This window comes from Cynocephalus volans, chromosome 13 (genome assembly GCF_027409185.1).
Source record: "Cynocephalus volans isolate mCynVol1 chromosome 13, mCynVol1.pri, whole genome shotgun sequence".
NCBI lineage: Eukaryota > Metazoa > Chordata > Mammalia > Dermoptera > Cynocephalidae > Cynocephalus > Cynocephalus volans.
Genome location: NC_084472.1, coordinates 82966180 through 82985158, shown reverse-complemented (window position 1 = coordinate 82985158; position 18979 = coordinate 82966180).

Below are 18979 nucleotides of genomic sequence, written 5' to 3'. Positions count from 1 at the left end.
AATGTGGCAAATGTTCACATTTGTGAATTCTATACCTCCAAAGTTAGCCTACATAACAGAGAACAGGTACTTCTGTTGCCTCCCTCCCATTCCCCAAACTTGGAATCCCTTTCAGTTGTTCTCCAGGAGAGCTCCCTCATTCTTCTTGAGATGGGGTAAACTTTTACATAATAAGAGCAAAAAGATCTAGCAAGGGAAGTTAATTGTCCAATTAGATGTTATCGAAGCCTAATTAGGGGGAACAGAGTTTACCCTGTGACCTGATTCTTAAGAGGTCATTTGGGAGAAAAATGTCACATTTCCCTCTAAATGCAACCACTTGCAAAATCTTACATGTCAGCTCTGCACAAGCACATTTTTTTAAAACAGCTCTCTGTAGAATTTGCCAGTTAAAAAAAAAAAAAAAAGGTAACTCAAACAGATCTCTCTTTTTAGGCTCTCTATATTACCAGTTATTTTGTTACATTGTATGGTTATACATACTTGGGTTAGGTATCAGGGCCAATAAAAGTCTCACGTTTTACAGATCCTTCCAGGAGAAAATGCACTATCATTACAGACTACTTACTTATAGAATTAATTGCTAACTGAAATTTTGTCCAGGTCCACAATACAGGCTAAATAAACTTTACATTAAAGCCACTGGGGTCAAAAGGGGAAAGAAAGGAAATAGCACTACTGAGTTGCTACACGAAGCAAGACCCTGCTCTTTAGGTGCTTTATGTATGGTTCAGTATTTGATCTTCTCAGCCCTATTAGGTAGATGTTATTGTCATTTTACAGAGGCACAGAAATTGATTTTCTGAAGCCATTCAGCAATTGACAGACAGTGTTGATCTGATGATTCTAAAATCAACAGGCTTTCTACCACAAAAACACTGTGCTATTTATTAAATTTGAGGATGGAAAAAGAAGCTTTGGGTAGAAAGGAAAACAACAGTTTTCTTTTGCAAAATTTATCCTTGCTTAAACCCCACCTGTTCTTCTAGGCCTAAATTAAATACCTCCTCCATTCTATTCCCTTTCTCTTATTCATTTGGAGTGTCTCCTAACACTCCAAATATTTTTTCAGTGTGACCATACCATTCATATATCATACTTATGGTGTGGCACTAAACACCATACAGTTCTTTCTTAGAGTTTCTGACCTCTCACAACTGATTCTTTAGTCTAATGGTTATAATGGGAACTGTTTGAATGTCCAGGAGTCCCCTGACCCAAGCTCAGGGCAAATAAGAGCTCAGGATTATTGGTAATGTCTATACATATCCTAATTCCTGTCTTTAATCCTCTTCCTCCTGCCAAAAAAAAAAAAAAAAAAAGGAATAAGGCTTTGCTCAATATAATAATAGTAATTTGATAAATCTAATAGATACTTATGTCTCTGTGCATGTAAATTTGTTCAGTCAATTTGTTCCATAATCCATCCTGTTTATGCACACAAACGGCCCGTTAGATTTGTGGGACCAGAGAATGAAAGAAGCCCTGAGTCCTGATCCATGGGGAGAACCCAGGGCCAGCAGCATAGCTGGAGCACAGAGACGCTGGACAGACAGGGTCTCAAACAGCCTTGAAGTTTCTCTGTGTGTTCAAGGTCAAATGGAAAGTGGACATATCAGACACAGATCAGAAATGACCTAGACGGTGAAGACCAGTCAGAATGATGGACAGCTCATCTCAGCAGACAACTCTCTGAGCAAAGACATTGACAGTCAGATCTGTTCTCAGCACCCCCACCAAATCCCTGTTACTCTGTAAGCTTCTGGAATATAGACTCAATACTAGGATGGAGGAAGGAGGAAATTCCAAACTGACTGAAATGATGTGTCTGCTGGAAAGAGGAATTGGCTCAAAGTATAACTTTTGTTGAATAGAAAAGTAACATATTGCACATAATGTGTTCTAAGTCCTTTATATAAATTAAATCAATTGATCCTTGGGAAAAGCTATTATTTCCATTGCCAGCTTACACACGTGTAAACAGAGGCATTTTACAAAAGTGGAAAAACAGTCAAGTAACTTGTCCAAGGTCACGCAGAAAATAAGTAACAAAGTTAGAACTTAACTCAGGTAGTGTCATTATTTATTATTAGCATCACTAAAAACATAACTACTTACCTGCCATTTTTTGAACATATTAACTCATAGTGTTCTTTGCCAAACATTGACAATAATTTTCTAGTTTACTAAAAAAAAAAATCTATAGTAATAAGTAAGGCCATGGAACTAATAATAATTGGTTGGTGAGGTCTTTTCTCCTCCAAATGAATTGATTTAGTTAGAAGCATATTCATATAACATTCACTAGAAAATTCAGCAGCCACTAAAAATACATGTTATTGACATATTTGGTAGTGTTTTGTAATAACTACAATCCACCAAACTTACTTTTTTAATACATATAAAAAGAAAGTATTAGTAATATACCAATCTTATAACCTCTCAACTATCCACATAGGATGTGGTTTTATTTTCTTTCAGGACAAGAAAGTGATGTTTTTAAACTAAAGCTCTATTTTTCAAATCAAGAGCTTTAGTTCCTATCATTGATCATTTCTCTTTTAGAGGGGAAAGGAAGAGGAAAGATCCAACTTTAGAGAGTCCTGCATTTTCCTTGCAATTTATATCAATGAAATTAACAACATCCAAATGGAAATGAAATTTTTCCTGAGTCATTGATATCTTTAGAAAAATTCAAGCTAGAATAAAATATCTGCTCCTCATAACCATAACTAACACACCTCTAAAACATGTTCTGTTGTCACGAAATTGAGTTAGAATTGCTTTAATTGCTGAAGAACCTGAAATTTCAATTAACCTTACATATTTTAAAACTCTCTTATTTTCTCTTCCCTAACCTTTCCAGTTAATGATGCACAAGGATCATATTCTTTGCACAAAATAAAATATAAATATGCAAGAGTCTCATTAAAAACCAGTCGGTTGAGCTGTGAATTCAGTCTTACTTAAGTTAAATCATATGCTTCATATTGAGCAAGGTGAATAGCATGTCTCAATAACTATAACCTAGCACCTCATTACAGGGCCTTGATTTCTTGGTGAATAGCACTACCAGTTAGCTGATTTACAGAGAGTAAACTTCTCATGGAAGAGAGAAAGGATAGCAAGAAGAAGAAAACCAGATGTAATGCAGATTAGTTAAGTATAGCTTGAACTAGTTCTGTTTGGAATAAAGCCGGTTACACAGAACTGTTGAGGCAAAGATCTCCCTTGGGATGATCAGGAAGGAAACGGGTAGCTATCTCTACTGGATTGTTTAGATATTTTTCAGAGGTACCTGAAAGCAGATGTGTCCTTTTTCTTCTGTGCCATTAATGTATATTTCATATATATCTGATACTATGGACTAAAACCCCCAAGTGAAACATTGTAGTCAGTCCCTATGTTAAAAACAGGTTTAGAATTCTAAACACTGTTTTATTTGGACTTTATAATTTGTTTTTTTTACAAAAACATTAATATAAGTGGTGCTGAGGGCCCATAAGCTAATAAATGTTTTATTATATAAATGGAATATTGGAGATTTACAACATACATTTTTTAAAAAATATTCAATCATAAAATAAAATGAACAGAAACATACTAAATTCATAAATATATAGACCTTTTCTGAAATGGTAGAATGTAGTAGTTAAAATACATTAAACAAATTAATAAATCAAATAGATATATTTTATATATTATTTTAAGTTACAGTAGAGAAAAATAATATTTATAGTGGGTAAAATGAGAACTCTATTGACATTATAAGAAAAGAAGGGTAACATTTTAAAAGTTTAAGTATTCTTTTTCTCTACTTTAATAAATACTTAGAATATACTAATCACATGTGAGGTTCTTTGCTAGGTTTTGTGATAATACCAATCCTTGAAGAGCTCACAGTCTTGCTTAATAAACATTTCAGAATAATACCAATAAGAATTTATTTTTAGAGTTAACTAAAAAAAAAAATCAAAGAGGTAATTTCATCATTTCAAGTCTTTTTGTTCATACATCCATAAAGGATTTAAGCATACTGTTTTTGTATGTGCACCAACAATTCTCTGAAACGACCTTCTTTTGAAGGCATGCTATTCTACTCCTAGCTTCTATTTTGTAACTTTTTCTAAAATAAACAGATGTTATCTGAATTTAAAATGTGTTGATTGATATAAAGCCAGTAACATTTGTTAACAGAATTAGAGAAATTGTTTTGGGTGCATTTATGAACTTTCTCTTCATACATTTCTGTTGTCTGTTTTCATATAAGGAGTATATTACTTTTGTAATTTAAAGACTCATCTAATGGAGGAAAAACAAAAACAGAATCTGTTGAGGCAGGCACCATTAACCTTACCAGCTCTCAGATGCATATGGAATCACCTTATCAAACACTGAATCAGGAGCTGTCCTTATAGTCAACTGCCTTGCCACTCACTTTGACAATGGAAGAATAGAAGGGGCTTTGCAGATAGTTAACTACCTGCAGCTTGCAACAAAAGCTTTGTTAGTTGGCACTTGACACATAATATACATAGTCTATGGCTTCTCTTGGCTAAACATCAAGATAGAGATACTAATAGCTAGTACTTATTGACCTCTCCCTATACACAGAAACTGTTCTGAGAGCTTCGTGTTAAACCCATTTGATGTTGAGCTCCTCTATATGACATACAAAGGTTTTTTGTTTGTTTTTTTCTGTCATTCATTTTCTGGTTTCCTGTTGTTCATGTGTTGTAGAATTCATATTTGGTGTTTCAGAATCATTCTAATCAAAAAAGGATTTAGCCATGTACACTTGGACATCTTTGATTTTTCACACCACTTTCAATTTTTAAAACCTCGTTTCCACTTTTGTGTCATCATAATCATGTGCATGCTCTTATTAGCACTAAATTCTCTGTAGTAAATCCCTCACTGCTTAAAATAGCCAGCTTGGTTTCTGTTCACCAACCCAGAGTAAAATTTCTCTTACTCTGCTTTTTATTCTTTCTATATCTTAGTTTTAGTTTCTCCAAGTGTCTGTCACTCTCTCAGTATATTTTCTTTTAGTATTAGAAAAGCAGTGTTATAGGGCCGAGCCCGTGGCGCACTCGGGAGAGTGCTGCACTGGAAGGAAGCACAGTGATGCTCCCGCTGCGGGTTCAGATCCTATATAGGAATGGCCGGTGCACTCACTGGCTGAGTGCCGGTCACAAAAAAGGCAAAAAAAAAAAAAAAGAAAGAAAAAGAAAAGCAGTGTTATAAAACGGAGAGTGCACTATTCTTGTAGTCAAATAACAAGTTCAAACCTCAGCTCTTCTCCTCAGAAGGTATATGACTCTAGACCAAAAACTTAATCTCTTATACCTCTGTTTCTTCAATAGCGAAATAAAGAATTCCTGCGGTTATAATAATTAAATAAGATTAGCACCTTAGCATATTGAAAGATCCTATGACAAAGAATATGAATTAGATTTTCCATCTCTGAGAAATTAATCTTCAACTAGGAGGATTTAGCTCTCAGACTGTCCTGACCACAACCTCAACTCAAGAGTGGGATTTGGACTGAGACTCCTAAATTCTCTTGTTTGTTCAAGGTCCAACTCAAGAAAAACATTTGCAACATTTGTCTTGGAGCTGGAATATAGCCATCTTAGACCTCTCTGTGAGTGATCAGGACCCTACACCTAAGCCAGGGGTATGCAGGCAGATGTGTGGAAGGTCTGTGTCTATTGCTTGAGTCCCCTATATGTAGATGCATCCCACTGGAAAGAAGAAGAGCAATGCTTTGATATAAAAAGATAAAAAGGGGACACATGAATAGAGAGAGAGGTGACTGACCCTTAGCATATAGGGCAGGGATTTCCCTCTTGTACATTTCTCCTAAAAGAAATGGTAGATTTTGCCCCTCCAATAGAGAGGAATATATCAAAAAATCCTAGCCCATAGGCAGCCAACTCACTTGAAAGTCCAACCAACAGTCCTTCCTGTATTTCGGGAAGGAAGTGGAACTTAAAAACATATCAATATAGTTAAGCATATAAAAGACTCCTTGACTATCTCTGGAAAGAAATTTTAGGGCTGCAAATAGAATAGCAACAGCAACAAAAGCCTTCCAAATAAAGAATTCCATAAGCTACAATTACCTAGTTGTAGCAATTCTTGATCCCAGAATCTTGATTAATTCTCATTTATTCACTCAAAAAATACTAATCAGAGAATAAGTTCCAAGAATACTATAAGCCAGGCTGAAGACCTTTTAGTGAACAAGATGAACAAAGCGGGCATCTTCATGATGCTCATGTTCTTGTGAGGAAGAGCACCAATAAACAGGGAAGAAAACAGGTAATGTAATTTCTTTTTTTTTTTTTCCTGAACATACAAAATTATCAGTATAATATACTGCCAACTCTCATTTACCTGTATTTGAATTATTCCTTTTATGGATTATCCAAGGACATACTAAAATCATAGATTGGCTTCTGCCTAATAGTTAGCATTATAATATAAGTAATGTAATTTCACATAAATGCTAAAAATATACAGGATAAAGAGACTGGTAGGTAGGTTAGTCAGGGAACATTTTTTGAAAAGGTAACATTTGAGCAGAGATCTAAATGCGCAGAAGAAGAGGTCATGCAAGGGTCTGGGGAAGAGTGATCCATGCTTTGAGGCAGAAGTGAGCTTATTATGCTCAAAAAACATTATAAGAAGGCAATTGGGGTCAAAGTGGAGAGAGAGGAAGACAGTGAGTGGTAGGAGATGGGATCCTAGAGACGTAGTTCTCAATCTTGGCTATACATTACAAACATCTGGGAAGCTTTAAGATTCCATATGCCCTACTAAGCCAGTATTTTTTAAAGTTTCCAGGTGATTCCCAATGTGCAGTCAAGATTGAGAATCCAGGGCCTTCTGGGCCAAGTAAAGATTTTTGTCTAAGTGTAATGAGAGGTCACCAAAAGTTTTTGTTTTGTTCTTTTGTTTTCTGGTTTTGTGTTTTGTTTTGCTTTGTTTTTGTTTTGTTTTCAACAGCAGAGTAGCATTACTTAATTTACATTTGCAAAGACAATTTTAGTTCCAGTGGAAATTGCAGACTACAGAAACAAGTTGAAAGTAGAGGCAGAAATACCTATAATGGGCTGCTGGGGCCAACTTGGGTGAGAGATGATGATGGCGTGAACAAGAGAAGCAGCAGTAGAGAAAGTGAGAAGTGGTTGCATTCAGAACGTTTTATTAAGAGTCAATAGCACTTGCTGATGGATCAAAGATGGGTTTGAGGAAAGAAAATCAAGGATGACTTCTAGGTTTTTATTCTGAGCAATTGGATAGAAAGCGATGACACTTACTGGGTCAGGTTTTAGGGTCTTCTAATAGTGGAGCTATATCAATTTTGAGATGAAGAGCCCCAGAAAACTCATTCTGCCTCATCAAATGCAATCCCTAAGCATGTGTAAACATAATTCACACTGCTTTTCCTTCCTCTGCCTGAAAGTAGAAGTCATGAGACCCAGAGCACAGCTGGTCTTTCTCTCACAATGATCAGGTGCTGAATGACAAAGAAGCTTTGCATGCTTCTTATGTTTTTTTGTAGGGATGCATTGGAAATTGCTGCAAGTAATGACAGAGATATTCTGAACTGTTTGTATTATGTTTTCCAGAATAGTGAATTTGGGCTGAGAGAGTGGGCTTATGGTAAAATTATTATTATTATTATTGTTATTATTATTATTATTATTTAATGATCTCTGCCTATGGCATAGTCCTGTTAGACCTTCATGCTTAAATTTAATGGAATATCACTTCCACTTTTTGCTTTCTTGGCAAAACAGAGGCTTTTGTTTTGGAGATAAGAGTAACACATCAAATGACCAAGGAAACAATTCCTAAACAAAGAGGCTTTAAGCGCATTATTTTCTAATGTTAGTTAATCTTCCTTCAGGCAGATGTGCACATATCCATGAAATAAACGAAGCTACCTTACTTGGCAAGACTTGCTGAAGAGCAGGGAGTTGTGAGATGAGAGTGCTGAAGTCTACCAGAGAACATATGCAGACATATTAGTGACAGCTAATTCCCAAATGGAAACAAAGATCAGTCAATACAATGGATAAATAAATTATAAAACAATGTGTTACACAAGAATGGAAAAGAACGAACTATGGCTACATGCAATGATGTAGATGAATCTCAAAGACAGTGTTGAAAAAAACAAGCCAGACACAAAAGAAGGTAAACTGTATAGTTTCATTTATATAAAGTTCAAGAACAGGCAAACAATTCTATGTAGAGGTGACAATAGGGCATATTTTTGAAAGGCAGTGGAAATTAACTAAGGGTGGCTACTGGAATTACTCTATACCTTGACCTAGGTGGTGATTAGATGGGTGAACCCTCATACATAAAGCTTCACTGTTATACAGTTAATATTTGTGCACATATATGACACACTTATATACCTTCTATAAAAATATATATATAGCTATAGATACAGATATTGTGTAATTTATATACCTCAGTAAAAGTGAAAAAATGAAAATAATAATAACAGTCATAATTTTTTAATAACCAAGTTCTCACAAAACAATACTTACAAAGCAAGTGCCAGGAAGTTCTGGCTCACAGATTTTCCTGAAGATATCTCATCATACACATATCTGAACAACCAAATCCAACTATCTATACAATAATACTTTAGCTCAGGAGTGATATTCAAATTACTTATTTTTGATTTGTCAGCACAAGTTAATCAGAATGGATACTTGGAATATCCGAAGAGACATCAGCTATTATTATATAACCATGTGCACTGCCCAAACATCTACTCTACCTTTTATGAAGATGACAAAAGAACCCATTAAATAAATTGGAATTCACACCCCAAAATAAAAACTTTCTACAATGTGCAATATGTAGTTCTATATCCGTAGTTCTATATTAGAAGTTTGTACAGCAGGTTCAAATCAGCGCAGACTGACTCTAGTGTATGTTGTCTTAACCACTCTGCTGTGTTTCCTTTGCACCAAGACATCAGGAATAAGTTTTTGAATTCCCTTATTAATAGGCCCTAGCCTTTGCATGCACTTCCTCAAATATATATTTTTAAGCATAAGTCTATATCAACTAATTTATACGAAAGGTTTGCTCTTCTCTTTAGACTCTGTGCATGACTATGGTGCTTCGGCTCTGTATTTCCAACCTGAGCCCTGGGAGGCTTTAATTTTCAATTTTTCATTTGTCTACACTTTGAGGTACAAAAGCACCTAATTAAAAAAAAAAAAGCATGTAATAATATTTTTAAAGTATTCTACATGAAAAAAAAGAAAAGAATTTACCTAAAATTTAATAACTGTGAACAGTTAAAATCTGAAAATAAGACGTATAGTATGAGTTTAGAATCTTTGTAAATTTCTTTGTTTTACCTTGTTATTTTTCCTTTTTGTCTCATGACTTCTATGCTGTCAAGGCCTGCTCTTCCATGCTCCACAAAGTCGTTCCAATTGCTACTCAGCCCTACATGGTATTGCGAATAAGATGCAGAATTTGGGCACCTCCAGAACTTACAGTGTGGATTTATTTTTTAATTCAAAGTATATATAGATATATATTTTTTAACACTGGAGTAGCACTACCTAGTTTATATTTGCAAAAGATAATTTTAGTTGTAGTGGAGATGGTAGACTATTTTTTAAGTGTATTTTGGAGAAATTAGTAATTAATACATAATCCTGATATCAATTCTAAAATACTTTTCTGTTCAAATTCTCTTTCCCCAACAAATATATGTAGAAAGAATATTTTCCCCCAGTTTTTCTAACAATATACTTTCACTGGTTTATCTTACCTAGACCTCTCAAATCCTTAGAAAAGAGTCCTGAACTTAATCCCTTATTATTAAAACTAAAACTGTTTCTTAAAGATTTCTGCATGTAGAACCAAAAGGAAAATAACCCCTCATCAAGCCTGAATATACTCATTTGAAGTTTGCATTACTATGTTTACCTTTGTGTTCTGTTTACTCACATCTTCCCCTACAAAACATTTTCTGAACACATTTTGAAAAGAAAATAGTGTCTCATGTGAATAATTTCTCTGCACATGCCCACATTCATTTTGTTTGTTTAAATTAGCAATTGTGGATTCCAGAAGAAAGTTCCATCTAGAGATAAAAGGTCAGTTTTCCAATCAGAAGTGAAAGAATAGAATAAAGTAAATTAATTTTAAAGAAAGAAACCATTTTACCTCGATATTGGCTAAACTATTTGACAGCTAACATACATAATATATACCATAACTCTTTCTTGTTCATAAATTAATACATCCTCATGTTATTTGCTTCAGACAAAATTCTCTATAGAGCATTCAGTAAAATATTGTAATAAGTTATGGTTGAAGTCTGCTTCTTTGAAGATGTTTAAAAGTAATAAGGATTAATTCTGTAATAGAGATAGTTATAGAAATGCCTGAAGACACTGGAGTAAACTAACTTTTCAATGTATTTTTCTTTCTCAGGACTCCATGACTAGCCACACATACAACAGGTCGAGGCAATATTTTAAGATCCTTCTGTTGAAAATATTTGGAATTGAGAAAGGGGTGAGTGTCTAAGCACAGAGATGACTAATACAAAAAATTTGTTGCTTTCCCATATTTCACGTATCTACAGACATAATGGTTTTGGAAATCAGGCTAATTACCACCTTTGCTCTCTTATCTTTTACAGATCACCTGCTTTTTCTTTTTATCGTTCAGAGAGATATTTAAAGCTAGGCAATTTTACTGCCAATTGTCCCTGTACACATATAATTCCAAGAAGACTAAAAAGCTTCATTCTCTTTAGCTATTTTGTTTTATTTCATACAAAGAAAATGAAATGACTGAACAGTTTCTTTTTTGGTTTTATTATGGCAAATGCTATAATTGAAAGTGTAAAACCAATCAATGACACCTCTGGTTAAAATTTATTTCTGAGAAATATCCCAAAGGAGTGATTTCTGAGGAATAATATGTAGCCTTCAATTTACTTTATCACAGCTGGATATGAAGTTAAATCCCCGGCTGGAATTTAACCACCCAGAACCAAGCACCAGATGGCTTATCTGCACCTCAACCCGACAGCTGTGTCCTGATATGCACAGCTGGTCTTCACATTTGAATGACAATATTTAAATGATAACATTATGTAATGTAGAAAAATGTGTTTGCATAGCATGGGTCTTGAAAACTAGATTGCACAGTTGCTCTTAATAGTAAATGCACAGCCTCAATGGATAATTCACATTCCTTCTATTTTTGTTGATGGGTCTTGGCTGGAGATAAGAGTTTACTGCCACATGGAAACATTCCAGTGCCATTCATAGTGTACTATTATCTGTCCATAATGACTCTCCTAGGTACTCACATGTTAGAGTTTCCCTCACATAAAAATAAGCACAACGTAGTTTCCACTGTGAAGCAAGAGACATTAGAAATTTTGAGATAACTAACAGATATTGCATTCTGCCAAGATGGAGAAATTAAAAGATACTTGGTGGAAAGCAACTGCTATAGAAACAGTGTTGGGATGTCATTATTCATTTCTTAGCTGAGTCACAAATATCACCAGATCAACAAACATAACAAAATTAATACAAAAATTCAGCACTTTAAATAAAAAACTCCATGAAGTGCAACTCTCAAGGAAAATATATTTGAATATTTTTCAGACATGAATAAAAAATCTGACATGTTTTAAATGAGATGGATGAACAAATGTGCAAGTCTATAATAAAATATACAGTGGCAAGTTTTCTATTTTCACAATTTGACAAAGGTTCCCTATGCTGCTGCACAAACTTTGATGAATTTATGAACTATCCCAGTGAGGCAACGAAAACTTATCCTTAATATACAGTATATCCAAAGCAGTTGTGGATATAAGGGGGCAAAAACATTTTATTTTATAGTAAGGAGACCTGGAGATGGTATCTCACTGCTACTTTTAGTAACTATGAGTTTGATAATACCATTTCATGTCTATAAACTTGAATTCCTTCACAGCAAAATAGAAGCCATATATAGATGACATGTATGGATATGCTCTGTAAACTGCTATGAAACAGGAGATGGCGGTGTGATTATTATTGCTGTTTAGATCCTTAAGGGATTCAGTAAATAGTACTCCTTTTCCACACCAGGGTTCTGAGTAAACTGAAATTTAAAATTAAGGAGTGACATACAAAGGCCTGAAGATCACTTTTATAAGTTATAAAGCCTAAGTCAGAGGCTATCTCTTACTTTGAGAGTTAAGTGGACTAGCATTAAACCCCAGAATTGTGCAGACTTACCCAGCCAGGTATGACAAGGCAGGTGCAAAGAATCTACTCCTTGTGAGCAGCTAAAGCTCAAAAGGAAAAAGGTCAAAGATGAGTCTGGCATGCCCAGTTGAGTAATTCCAAAGAAAAGAGTCTCTCTTTTATCAATCAAAGAAACCACTGGCAGTAAAAGAGTAGCAAGACCAAGTATCTAATGCATACCCTCAACATGAAAGGAAATGTAAAGACATAAGAAAGTTGTCTTCTCCCAACATTCCTTAGCTTTTTGTTCTCTTACTCCAACTGACTTAAACACTAATGTTTAGTCAACTAGGGATGTGGATTCCTCTGGAAGAAGATATCAGTAATTGAGCAGAAGAGTCTTGCTCCTACTACCTTGGAGCTACTCTCTCAACACCAGTAATCACTTCTATTTCTTCCTGGGTCCACAGTAAGCAACACAGATTTTACCCTCATAAGGCTCAGAAATGTGTTAGAGTACTACATTTAATTAAATCATTCCAAGGTCACTCTGTACCCAAAGCCAAAAATGTATTACTTATTCCATTTCTCATCCAAAGTTGTTTCTAGTCAGTCACATTGCCCAGTATAACTAGCCAAACTTTGGTGCATAACTCCTTTCTCTTACACCACATTTCCAAGCCATTACCAAGTCCTGCATGTTCTTCCTTCAAAACCTCTTCTCATCAGTCACTTCACCACCAGTATCCCATCCCTGCAATACCATTATGCTGCTTTATTTTCCTCCATGGCTTCTACTACTCTTTAACATACTATATATTTGTTTAGTAGTTTAGATAAGTTCCATCAGAGTAGGAATTTTGTCTGTTTTGTCCACTACTGTATCCATAACACATAAAAATATTCCTGACACACAGTAGGCAACCAATAAGTACTTTTGAAATGAAGAGGAAGGGAAGGGAAGAGAATGGAAGCGAAGGAAAGGAAAGGAAGGGAAAGGAAAGGGGTGAAGGAAGAAAGGGAGGGAGAAAAAGAGGGAGGAAGAGACAGAGCAAAGAAAAAAGAGGAAAGGAAAGAATGAAGGAAAAAGGAAGGCAATGATTGTTGGAGATTTTAAGGCTAAGGCTACTCTAGATTGTAAGGTCCCTCTCCTCAATTTAAGGATTGAACTTGCCTTTGAAGCCTTGAATACAATAGTCAGCAGTATGTGAAAATGGCTGTTAGCATTTGTTACAAACTCCTTACTCTCCAACTCTGTAATTTGGACTTCACCATTATTGGCAATACCAGCAGATTTCCCCTTAACCCACTATACTGCATCCACAGTAGGGAAAATTCTCACTTTTTATGTTATAATTTAGGTACTCTAAATTGATATCACAGAAAGACAAAAGATTGCCATTTTCCTTACGGTCTCCCATTGAGCACCACAGTCATAAATCTGAAATTGAATGTGGCTTCTTTGATCCCTGAAATCTAAATAAGATTGGTTCAAACTCCAAATTTACATTCTGATGAAATCCAAAGTCGTTTAAAATTTTTCTAGAAATTTACATAGTTCTTAAATTTTCAACATCTCCTAAGTATCTGACTTGTTTCTGTATGTGCTATTCCTCTTATATAGTACACTGACCCAGAAGTGAAATCCAAACCCTTTAAAATTTAAAAGCAAACCAAAAAAAAAAAAAAAAAAAGAGAAAGAAAGAAAAGAAAAAAAATGTTATGAGTATATGAGTATTGGAGTATTGTAGGCTTTACTGATAAGGTCAAGTGACATCATTTGATCAATGAGAATAAAGTAGTATTCTGCTGGGAATGTCTAGGAATGCTTTTGCTTTCCTAATAAAATGAGAAAGATGTGGCTGGTACCAGGTCATTCTCCTTTTTCCTGATTTAAATGTGGGTGTATGTCTGGAGCAACAGTAGTTCTCTTGTGACCATAAGGCAACAAATAAGTTCTATTATTTTAGAGCTACTGAAGCAATGCCAACAGATTTCTACTTCTTGTTAGGTGCAAAAAAGTAAATTCCTATTGCTTTAAAACACCTATTGCTTAATAGTTTTCTGTTATTTGCAACTGAGAACACTTAAAGCTAATACAAAATTTCAGAGTTACAGTTATCATACCCCTGATATGAAATTCAAGGAGTTTAAAGATTTATTATCTAGGCCTTCACTCTAAGGGCCATCCAGAAATTAGGGCACCTAAACAACTGAGTGTCATCAGGCCTCTGAGATGCAATGACAAGCTGGTGGGTTCACAGCTACCCAATTCCATACCCAGCAGAAAATTATAAAGATGGTAAGAGGGTCAAAAAACCCCTTCCTCAGAATTAGAACTCTCATAACACTATTCTCTCTAATCACCTGACTCCCTGAATTTACCCTGAATTTGGAGACCAGCTTCATCTCTAAATCTGCCTTGATTCCTCAGAAACCCTAGTGTTAGTAACAGATAGAGCTAACTCTGCGCACCCACCTGAGTCCTATAAGAGTCCTAAATTCCTAATATTGACCTTCAACCATGATGTAGTGTAACACTATTTTGATTCCTACAGACTATCATATAAACACAATGTAACATAGACAGATTAATTCTGAAAAACTCTTTAAATACAAAGACTGAAAATTTAAATTTAATCAATAGCTAAAGCTGTTGTGCAGTAATAAATGAATTTTACAAATCCATTAAAATTGTGTTGTATCTGCACATTGATGCTTATCACGGTTTTATTCATAATTACCAAAACTTGGAAGCAACCAAGATATCCTTCTGTGAGTGAATGGATAAATAAGCTGTGGTATATCCAGACAATGGAATATTATGCAGCACTAAAAAGAAATGAGCTATTGAGCCATGAAAAGTGGAGGAAACTTAAATGCATGTTACTAAGTGAAAGAAGCCAGTCTAAAAAGGCTACAGACTGTATGATGTCAACTATATGACATTCTGGAAAAGGCAAAACTATGAAGATGGTAAAAATGTCAGTGGTTGCCATGGGTTAGAGGGATGGAGAGATGAGTACACAGAGAACAGAGGATTCTTAGGGCAGTGAAAATACTCTGTGCAATACTGTCATGGGGGATGTTTGTCAAAACCCATGGAATGTACAACACCAAGGGTGAAACTTAAACTGTGGACTCTGGGTGATAATGATGTGTCAATGTAGCTTCATTAATTGTAACAAATATACCACTCTGATGGGAGATATCGATAAGGAGGGAGGCTGTCATATGCAGGAGCAGAAGGTATATGGAAAATCTTCACACTTTCTGCTCAAGTTTGCTATGAACCAAAAATTGCTCTTAAAAAATAAAGTCTTAAAAAAAATATGTTGTAGGAGTAGTTAGGGATTTTCTGGGGTTCGGATAATATTTTATATGTGCACGTGAGCATGATTGTATGGGTGCTCCTTTTCTGCAAAATTCTTTAATCTATATATTTATGTTTTATGCCTTTTCTGTATTTATATTTCACAATAAAAAAGCTTTAAAAAAGCAGAAATGTTAATGACATGATAAGAAATGAAAGACATATTAAATAAAAAAACATGTCATACATCAATGTGTATAATACCAAGATTTTTCACCAGATTCATACCAAAATGTTAAGAGGTTGGTGATTTTCAATAGGGGCTAGAGTACTCAGAGATATTTGAAGAACACTTAAGTTTCTCTAAAAAATGAAAAAAAAAAATACTAAGTCATATGCAAAATAATCATTCCTTTTAAATATTTATATGAACCATTGGGAAATAGATTATTTGCATCATTACACACAGGATACATGTGTTTATTACCATAATATTTTTCCATTTAAATCATGATAAACACATGAATATTGTTTTAAATGGATAAAGTATTTACTGGAAGTCATTGTAACTTTAGAATTTTGCATATGTTGTTGGATTTCTTCATTAAAATTACCTAGGACACTAGTTAACAATGTCAAAATGATTTTTAAAGTGGTAGGAAAACATCATGAAGTTTGTTCTGTTGTTCTAGGCCTTTACTATTGTAATGGGTTGCATTTATGAAGACACCGTAATATTTGTAGTGGATTGAATGTTCCCCTCAAACTCATTGAAGCTCAATCCCTGCTATAATTGTATGGTGGGAAATCCTATTATGATAATTGAAAAGTGGGGCCTTGAAGAAGTGATTAAGTTGATGGTTTAATGGTGGTCATGGGCATGGTTCTGAGGGCTTTTAAAGGAGAAGGCATGAGGAGCTCGCTCTCTCTCTCTCTCGCTGTCTTCCACCATTTTCTTCCATGTGAGACCCCTGCATTGCTGTAAAGCCACCACCAAAGAAGACACTCACCAGATGTGTTCTCTGGACTTTGGACTTCCCAACCTCCAAAACTGTAAGCAATAAATTTCATTTTCTTACAAACCACTCAGATCCAGGTATTGTGTCACAAGCAACAGAAACAGGCTAATACAATATGATAAACAATTGTCATAAAAAGCAAGTTCCGCCATGTAAAATGATCTACTATGTCCTCATTATGACAACTTTATTAGAGAAGTGGCCCAGTACTACAATTACAAATTGAAAATATGTAGCACATAGCTTATTTTGAGAAGAAATTACTTAAATAGGCCAACATTCTTCTATACAATCTTGGTCTTTATAAGTCATTGAGATGACTTTTAAAGGTTAAAAAGTCAAAAAAGTTTGTGATTTGAATCTGCTATTGATTTGACAAATGTTTTTGGGGGCATGACCTAGAAAAACTATTTCTGAAAGGACGAATACTCTTTTTTCTCATTTAGAGAATAATAAGATGACACTTATTTCTGTATAATGACTCTAATTACATCCAGAATGTACAATCAGGTAGTAACATCAAGTGCTCCCGGATTAATATAAAAATGAATTTGAATTAGAAACACGGTAATACAATGCTCTAACATCAGCAAAAATCATTACTTACAGTTTGTGAAACTGACAAGAGCAAATGCCAATCAAATAAATAGCCTGTATTTAGATAACCCATGTAACAGTTCAGTGGGGAGTTTTGAAAAAGAAATTATTATTTCAATGCCAAGTCACGCTTACAGCTTTGAACAAGTAGCAGAACATAGGCATGTTTCTCAAATGGATTTCACAGCATCAGTGCAAAAGCCAGAGGGGATGGCTTAGTTTTTTAAGCCTCAGATTTGAAATACCTAGACTCCCTGCAACTACAGCGTTAAATCCTCAGTGGAACCACAGCTTCAAATGCTATCAGGAGAGACTCAACTCTTCATCCTTCTGAGACTGATAAATTGAAAGCCATGAAGTTTAGAGGGAATATAGGAGAGCCTCCAGCTGCCCGAAACTCCCCTCACTTCCCCCCTCCCACATACATACACACACACACACACACACACACACACACACACACACACACACACACAGGAAGGCTCTATTTGTAACATCATTTAAGATTCCATTTGAGACTTTCTCCCTGGTAATCTTGAGGATGCTGTTTCTAAGGCGTCCAGAAATCTCACAACCCTGCCATGCATTGTCTTTATAAAAATTTAAACCAAAATTTAGACAGCTCAAAGTAGACTAAAAAACATTATTTTTAACTCCCATTTAATTCAGTCAAGGAAATTCTAAGTGCTTATTTTAAAATGCATTATGAGTATCTGGCCAACTCTTTATTACTCTTGTTAAAAAATTTTTTTCCTGTTAATATTTCTGTATCATGAATTGATTTCTTTTTCCTGCTTTGTATATTTTTGGACTGCCTGCTCCCTGATATCAATTGATGGATACTTGGTAAATGCCAATGAAAATAATGGAGTTGTATTTAATTTGCCTAGCACTCTATCATCCTCTCACATCTCCTACCTCATTCACAAACCCTTGTAAAATGAGAAAGAACACTATTATTATCTCCATTTAAGAGATAAGGTAAGTGTGGCTCAGGAAAATTATGAGTTTATCACAGCTGATATGTTGTCATCCTAAGTTTTAAAATCCACGTCTTGAGAATCCTCCTGAAGAATTGCTAGTTATAAGTAAGTTCTGTTTAGCCACCTAAGCATTTTACCAAACAAAACTGTGTAATGCATTCTAAATTTAAATAATTTTATAACTAGTTCTTTTGATTTATCAGTAACACTACATATCTCTGCTGTTATGTATAATTAATGATTTAAAAGAATGAAAAATTGGAGGGGATGCTGGGAAAACTGTAGATCTTTTTGTAAGTCTACCACTTAATTGTTAACAGATGTCCTTTTTTTTTTTTTTAGATTTACCTCAAAATAAAGCAGAACGACCCAGTTATATTTAGAGTCAAATGAAAACCTAAGTGAGAGTAACATGAGGTGACTTCCAAGACTAAAACACAAACTATTCCCACTAGTTAAAAAAAATTAATCCAGAAAGAATCCAACTATCCAAATTAATCTAACTTCTTTGATTAAGACATAGCTACAGAGATGACTGTGAGTTTAGGCAAACTGGATAATGGACCCACTGGGTATTTCAATAGCCACTAAAAAGCCATCAAATGGGGTAGATTCCTTTGAGATTGCATATTATTTTAAATACAAATATCCATTGGAAAGTTGACATTGAGACCTTCTCTCAGACATTCCCACTATGGTGTAATTTAACTGTTTTCCTCCAACCAATAGATGAGGTGAACTTCTCTGACAGAAATTTTGATTTCAAGTAAGGAGAAAGAATTTTAGAGAAAAGAGTGGACATAGTAGGAACTA